Source organism: Octopus sinensis, unplaced genomic scaffold (genome assembly GCF_006345805.1).
Source record: "Octopus sinensis unplaced genomic scaffold, ASM634580v1 Contig14933, whole genome shotgun sequence".
NCBI classification, from domain to species: Eukaryota; Metazoa; Mollusca; class Cephalopoda; order Octopoda; family Octopodidae; genus Octopus; species Octopus sinensis.
This window is the reverse complement of record NW_021833444.1, coordinates 64,733-72,270: the sequence shown is the minus strand read 5'-3', so window position 1 is coordinate 72,270 and position 7,538 is coordinate 64,733. Positions and strand designations below refer to the sequence as shown.

Sequence of the window (7,538 nt, the reverse complement as noted above, 5' to 3'; positions counted from 1 at the left end):
GTAAATATAATTGCGCATATATTCGCAAGGTGATCTTTTGCACACAAAATACACCACACACACACACACACACACACACACACACACACACACACCACACACAGGGCGCAAATTATTCTTTTATTCTTTAACTTGTTTCAGTCACTAGACTGCAGCTACGCTGGGGCTCCACTTTAAAGAATTTTTAGTTGAATGAATCAAGCTGAGTCCTTTTGTCTTTTGTTTTTTTTTTATCAAAGCCAAATACTTATTCTATCTGTCTCTTTGCCTAACCGTGGGGCTGAGAGGAATATTGCTATATAAGCTCACAGCATCAAATGTAATAAGATAGGTGGTTTCGTTTACTGTAATAGGTAGATGGTTGAATATAAGAAAATTATCTCGTACGTAACTCTGTATGTGTTTGGGCAAAGACTTTAGTTGAATTCCTTTGAAATTACTTAAGTAGCATGTTTCATTAAACGGGCCTGCTACAATGGGTCTCAGTTTTAGATCTGCCTTTTTCCTCTTATACTTGTTTCAGTCGTGGTCTGTGACGATGCTGAGGCACCGCCGTGAATTGTTTAGTCAAGCAGATTGCCCTTCCTCAGTTTTGGAATTATTCTATTGAACTCTCTGTTACCACTATATTACGGGGACATAAGCAAACCAACATCAGTATGCAAGAGGTAGAAGCAAGCACAAATTCAAAGACCACACACACACACACACACACAACACACACACACACACACACACCACATATGCACACAGATATGACTAATTGTTTTTATTTCCTCTTTATCCAGTTTCCTGGTCTCCTTGGTGAAATAATGGAAGAAACATCATCTGGTTGTATAGTTGTGAATTTTGGATACAAAATAGGAAATGTTGTCCTTCCTGTTTCTGCTGTAACAATGTAGTTAAGAAATAAACATCCAGGTGCGTTATTATTTCTTAAATTACAAGAATATTCTGGATGTCTTTACTTTTGATAAATTTCTCTGACAAACTCACACAGACATATTTTAACGAGTTTACACTGACGACCAACTAACACAGATAATTTTTCCTGTTAAGTACAATATTCTTTTCTACTCTAGACACAAGGCCCGAAATTTTTGGGGTGGGGTCCTGTCGATTTGATAGACCCCAGTACGCAAGTGTTACTTAATTTATCGACCCCGAAAGTATGAAAGGCAAAGTCGAGCTTGGCGGAATTTGAACTCAGAACGTAGCGACAGACGAAATACCTATTTGTTTACTACCCACAAGGGGCTTAACACAGAGGGGACAAACAAGGACAGACAAACGGATTAAGTCGATTATATCGACCCCAGTGCGTAACTGGTGCTTATTTAATAGACCCCGGAAGGATGGCAGGTAAAGTCGACCTCGGCAGAATTTGAACTCAGAATGTAAAGACAGGCGAAATACTGCCAAGCATTTCGCCGGGCGTGCTAACGTTTCTGCCAGCTCGCCTCCTTTCATGCTAAGTACGATAACATGCAAACACAATCTAAGACATAAGAGACAGCCGACTTCAACCGGACAGTTATAATGAAAAGTTTTCCTGTATTTTGTGTTTATTTTTTTTTCTTTTCCTTATATTTAATATTTTTTTCTTTTGTTTTAGAACGTTCATTCTTCGCTTGGTTATTTGGAAAAAAAAACATAATTGAAAAAAATCACAGCAATGATGACTCTTCCGTCATTTCTATTCCAACATAGAAAAAATTTCTCCACTTTTTACTCCCTGACTGTCTGTTTCCCAGTCTGTCTGCCTGTCTGTGTGTGTGTCTTCTTCCTTGTGTCTGAAATATGTCAAGAAGACATATCACCCCCTCTCTCTCTCTCCCTCTTTCTCTCTGTATTTCTCGCACATTTTTAAAAAATTACCTCTTATTTATAATCGTCCTCGGTAACTTCATAATTCTTCTTAGATCCCTCCCTTATTATTTACTGACAATGCAGACACAGATACCGAACCTTTCGCTATGTTCAACTCCCTGCATCAGTTTATTTCACCTCTCACATCAATCCCTGACCAACACATATGTACCCCTTCTACAACACAAGGACATATTCACTATCCACAAACATAAACGTCACATACACTAGACCTAACTATCTCTCACAGACTTGGGCTGACAAACATACACTGTTTAATATAAAGAACACTGCATCACTAAGAATGTTCATCCACTTCAAGTTCAGAAAATATGCTAACTCACTACAAATCTCTGCTAACTCACAACAAATTGCTAACTCACAACAAATCTCATGCAAAGGCCACAGTGAACTACCAGGCCAATGCTGATGCTACACAGGTTAACAACTTAGACAGGCTTGAAAATAGGCAGCTCATCTAATGAATAAATTTCCTCGCTATCATTCCAGCCTTCAAACCACAAATGTAATTTCTCCTCTCTCTTCCTTTTCGAATCTCTACTGAAATCACGATAACTGCATGAAAAAATTCCAGCTTCATGAATCTCTTGCCCTTCGTTCACATTGTGCCTTCTCTTTTGTCCTATTTCAAGTAGGTGACAGGACGGTTACCCACTGTGGTAAATTGTAACATTGGTCGTTACAACATCAATAAATATTTTTGCACTATAAGTTCTTGCGTTCTTTGTGTTTTGAATTATTGTACTTTAATACAATAAATATATCTATAAACTATAATGACTGAAGAAGTTCGGGACTGTGTCCAGTTTATATTTTTTCATTTACTCACATTATTAAAAAAGTAATATCACTTTGAAAATATTATAAATGAATGTGCATGTATATATGTGTGTGTATTCGTGTGCGTATTAATATACATACATATATACATACATAGAGTGGAACAGTAAATTATATGCAAGACTTTCTCAAGTTCCAGATGTGAATTTGTCTGGTGTTAACTACATTCCAAAGATGGTGCCTTGTATCTTTGTTGGAAACCAGCTCCCTCCTCAGGAGAAGATTTATAATAATTAAAATATAAAAGAGACATACATACATACATACATACATACATACATACATACATATATATATATATATATATATATATATATATACACACATATATATAAACTTAGATAAACTTAGATATGTTTCGACCAGAGATTGGTCCAGGCCATGTCTAACTTAATAGCACCACCTGATAGGATTATTCGAATCCTGTTCGAATATATATATATATGTGTGTATGTGTGTGTGTATATATATATGTGTGTGTGTGTGTGTGTCGTTCTTTTTAGATTTCATTATTTTTTTTCCTTAATAGACTTTATACGGGGTCACTACCAATGTAGCAAGGCTCTTTTGTTTAAGTCAAGACAACTGCTATGTTTTGTGGTTACCTGCATTGTCTGACGAGTGCATATATGTTTGCGATGTTGTACTTTTTGTGAAACCAAAATGCAGTCAAGACAAACAAAATATATTGACAACTGTTGGCAGTATTTTGGATTCATTCAAATAGCCAAGCCTTTTAATTTTTTTTTACCAAGACGGGCACACTGATTGTGCTTCAAAACTACATAATAGACACGCATTTATGTTGTCGTGTATAACACAGTTTGACTCAGCTGTATTGGCGCCGCCTGTTTGGCGCCACTTATTCGATGCTGATTTATTTGACATGAGATATTTTAACGTGTCCCTCACTCTTTTTGGACCAGGAATCTTTTACAATGGTCTAATTTATTACCAAACATTGTGGGTCAAATGTATTTACGAAAACTTTGGCAATATGCTTTCCGTTCAGTGACAAAAGCAATACATGAATGTTGAATATGTATGTGAAACGAATATACATGTATGTCAACATATCTGCCTATCTATCTCTCTGTTTACCTGACTATATGTGTGTGTGAGTGGGTGTGAGTGAGTGTGTGTGTTGTGGTGTGTGCGTGTGTGCGTGCGTGTGCGTGTTAGTGTATAAATTCATAAACATGTCTTTATCTCTGTTTATCTGGGTATAGCTATTTTCTCTCTCTCTCTCTCTCTGCCTATTAGTCTTATCTATTTGTTTGTCTGCCTATCTATCTCTATATGTATGTATTTCCCTCCCCCCTCTCTCTCTCTCTCTCTCTCTCTCTGTCTATCTATAGAGAGAGAGAGAGAGAGGAGAGAAATACATACATATAGAGATAGAGGAAGGGCATATGTCGATCACTTCATTCTCAGTATTTCATTGGTACTTATCTTATCGATTCCGAAAGATGGAAGGCGAAGTCGACCTCGGCGGAATTTGAACTCAGAACGTGAAGACGTGTAAAATGCCGCTAAAATTTCCCCATGTGGTCAGGAAACTGAACCCAGAATCGTGTGGTGGTTTGGAAACAAGCTTCTTACTACACAACCACGTCTGTGTCATACTCTGTGTCATACGTCAGTGTCATATGTTTGTCTGTCTTTATGTATGGAGGTAGGTACGTATGTATGTATGTATTGATTTATGTATGTAGCTATCAAATTACAATGCCAATATAAGTCTTGACCTACATGTGGATAATCTATTTTTTTATGAAATGATAAAAAAAAAAACAGAAATGCCATACGAATTCGCTTGACTACTTTCGCTATATTCTATTCCTTGCCTGGAGCATGATAGCTATGATCAATCAAAAGAAAGATATTGACGTCAGGCATGTAATTACATACTTTGACGTTCTATCGAGGTTTAGTGGCGAGCAAGAGCGATAACATTCTCGAAACCATTCAGTATCATGCATTCGGTCCGTCAAGATTGTTCTGTCTCATTTCTTCTATATGAACTTACATGTAAGACGGTCAATTTCTTTAGTGGAGGATTAGATATGCTGTGGCTGATGAAGTGCAGACATGTACTTAGCCTGAGATATATCCAGTGTTTTCTCGACAGTGAACAGTTGAGGTTGCTGTTTGTTTGTTTGTTTGTTGAGCGAAGTGGTCTTCGTCCCAGAGCTCGCAAGATCGCGCCTCAGGAGAAGTCCGAAACGTGGTCCTTTGCTATTCGTAAGACCCGTAGAAGAGAAAGCAGGACAACCCCCGACACCAAGAGCATCGACGGATGAATGAATGCACATCCAGGCTCAGCGGTGGTTGCATAGGAAGTCGGGGACAAGAAACAGGAAGAAAGAGTGAGAGAAAGTTGGAGCGAAAGAGTACAACAGGGGTCGCCACCACTTCCTGCCGGAGCCTCGTGGATGCTGTTTGTCAGAGCTGCTTATCTGCAGCTGGTCTTTCAGAATGAGCTGCAGTCCTGGGATCAAGCATAGACGGAAGCGGCGCGCCTGGCACCTAAAATCCGGACAAGCGCTAAACGCCCTCTTCCAGTCAGGCAGCGCATTCGGTGGAAGTTCCACTTTGACGTTCTATCGAGGTTTAGTGGCGAGCAAGAGCGATAACATTCTCGGAACCATTCAGTATCATGCGTTCGGTCCGTCCAGATCGTTCTGTCTCATTTCTTCTGTATGTACTGATTCTGGAGTCACTACTGCAGAAAATGGGGGCGTTTGTTTTGTTGGGGCGGGTACCATGCGCGAAAAAACGGCCTGGAGAACCGTGTCAATATATGTGGACGACGTCACCATCATAGTGTCGGACATCAGGCACATAGACATGATTAACACTGCTCTAGGTGAATACGTGGTGATGACTGTGCTTCTCTGCTAGTGTGGTGAGAGTAGTGTTTATACTTGGGGACTGGAGCCGTATTTTTAATGTATTGTAGTCTGTTTCTTATTTAAGCATTCACTTGTAAACGAGTATATCATATAACAAGTGATATGATTTACTACTTGTTACAACTACCATCACAAAAAGAAACAACAACAAAATCAACCAGAGCAGTCTTTCAAATGTGAATAACTAGATAAATGAAGCCTATTATGTATAATACCTAAGCATGAAAATTATACCAAGTAAACTTACATGTGTGTTAAATGACCTCATCTAAATCTGAGCGTACATTCTTACATAAAGACCGTCACTGCACCTATAGCGTGAGGCAACGCCCTGCCTTGTATGTGCATATACAGGGGCTGGACAAAATAATGGAAACACCTAGCATCATAGCATCATCATTTTGAAATATCTATAAAACCGTCAAAAGCTTGTTTATTTTTATGTTCTTTGATTTATTGTTAGTATTGCTTAATATGTTTTGCTGAGATCGTTTTTTTTTTCAGATATCTTAAGAAAAAGGTAATTAAAATTCATCAAAATGACAGATATATCGGACTTTAAATGAGGTCAAATTGTTGGTGGTCATATGGCAGGCGCTAGCTTAATGAAAATAGCCTAAATGTTTTGTGTATCGAGAAGTACTGTCTCGAAAGTAATGACAGCCTTTGAGAAAGACGGAAAAAACCTCCTCGTCGTAACAAAACTCCGTAAATAAATCAAAACTTTCAGATAGGGACCGTCAGACTCTTACGAGAATTCTTAGAAATGATAACAAAAGTACAACTCCCAAAATTACTCCAGAGCTTAACGATCACCTCGAGAACCCAGTTTCTACAAAAACTGTTTGCCGGACGATACACAAAGCCAAAAGCAGCAACATTTCCCTTGGGAATAACGAAACTGAAAGGAAAACAACAAAACATCTCAGGAAAGGGATTCAGCATTAATTATGATTATTTAATTAATTGATTAATTAATGTGTGTATGTTTGTGTATGTATAAAGAAATAAACAAAGAGCTTAAAAGAAAGTAGTCTTTATGAAATTTCTTCTAGTTTTCTTTTTGCTAAATGTCGGGAGATAACCTTAAAATGAAAACACACACACAAACTTACACATGCACACACATATAAACAAACACACGCACACTCACGCGCGCACACACACACTCACACACACTCACACAAACTCACACGCGCACACATGCACACTCACACACACACACACACACTCACACACACACACATATAAACTCACACAAGCACACTCACGCGCGCACACACACACTCACACACACTCACACAAACTCGCACGCGCACACATGCACACTCACACACATACACACACACACACTCACACACACACATATAAACTCACACACGTACACTCACGCGCGCACACACACACTCACACACACTCACACAAACTCGCACGCGCACACATGCATACTCACACACATACACACACACACACTCACACACACACATATAAACTCACACACGTACGCTCACGCGCGCGTACACACACACTCACACACACTCACACAAACTCACACGCGCACACACGCACACTCACACACACACACATATAAACTCACACACGCACACTCACGCGCGCATACACACACTCACACAAACTCAAACGCGCACACACCCACACTCACACACACACACACTCACACACACTCACACACATATAAACTCACACACACTCACACAAACTCACACACACTCACACAAACTCACACACACACACACTCACACAAACACATGTATATACCAGCACACACACGCACACACAACAACTACAGTCCTACCACGACGACGACGACGACCACCACCACCGCCGACAGCATCGGAGCCACCACCACACCATCACTGATAGGCGTGTATC

At 39.4% G+C, this 7,538-nt stretch overlaps 1 long non-coding RNA gene across 1 annotated transcript; it reads left to right on the top strand.

Moving 5' to 3' along the window:
- The first annotated feature begins 765 nt into the window (after positions 1–765).
- On the top strand, positions 766–2,151 carry LOC118761542. Its single transcript, XR_004997456.1, has 2 exons — positions 766–921; positions 1,616–2,151. It is a non-coding gene; the product is annotated as an uncharacterized LOC118761542 (long non-coding RNA).
- Positions 2,152–7,538: the final 5,387 nt, after the last annotated feature.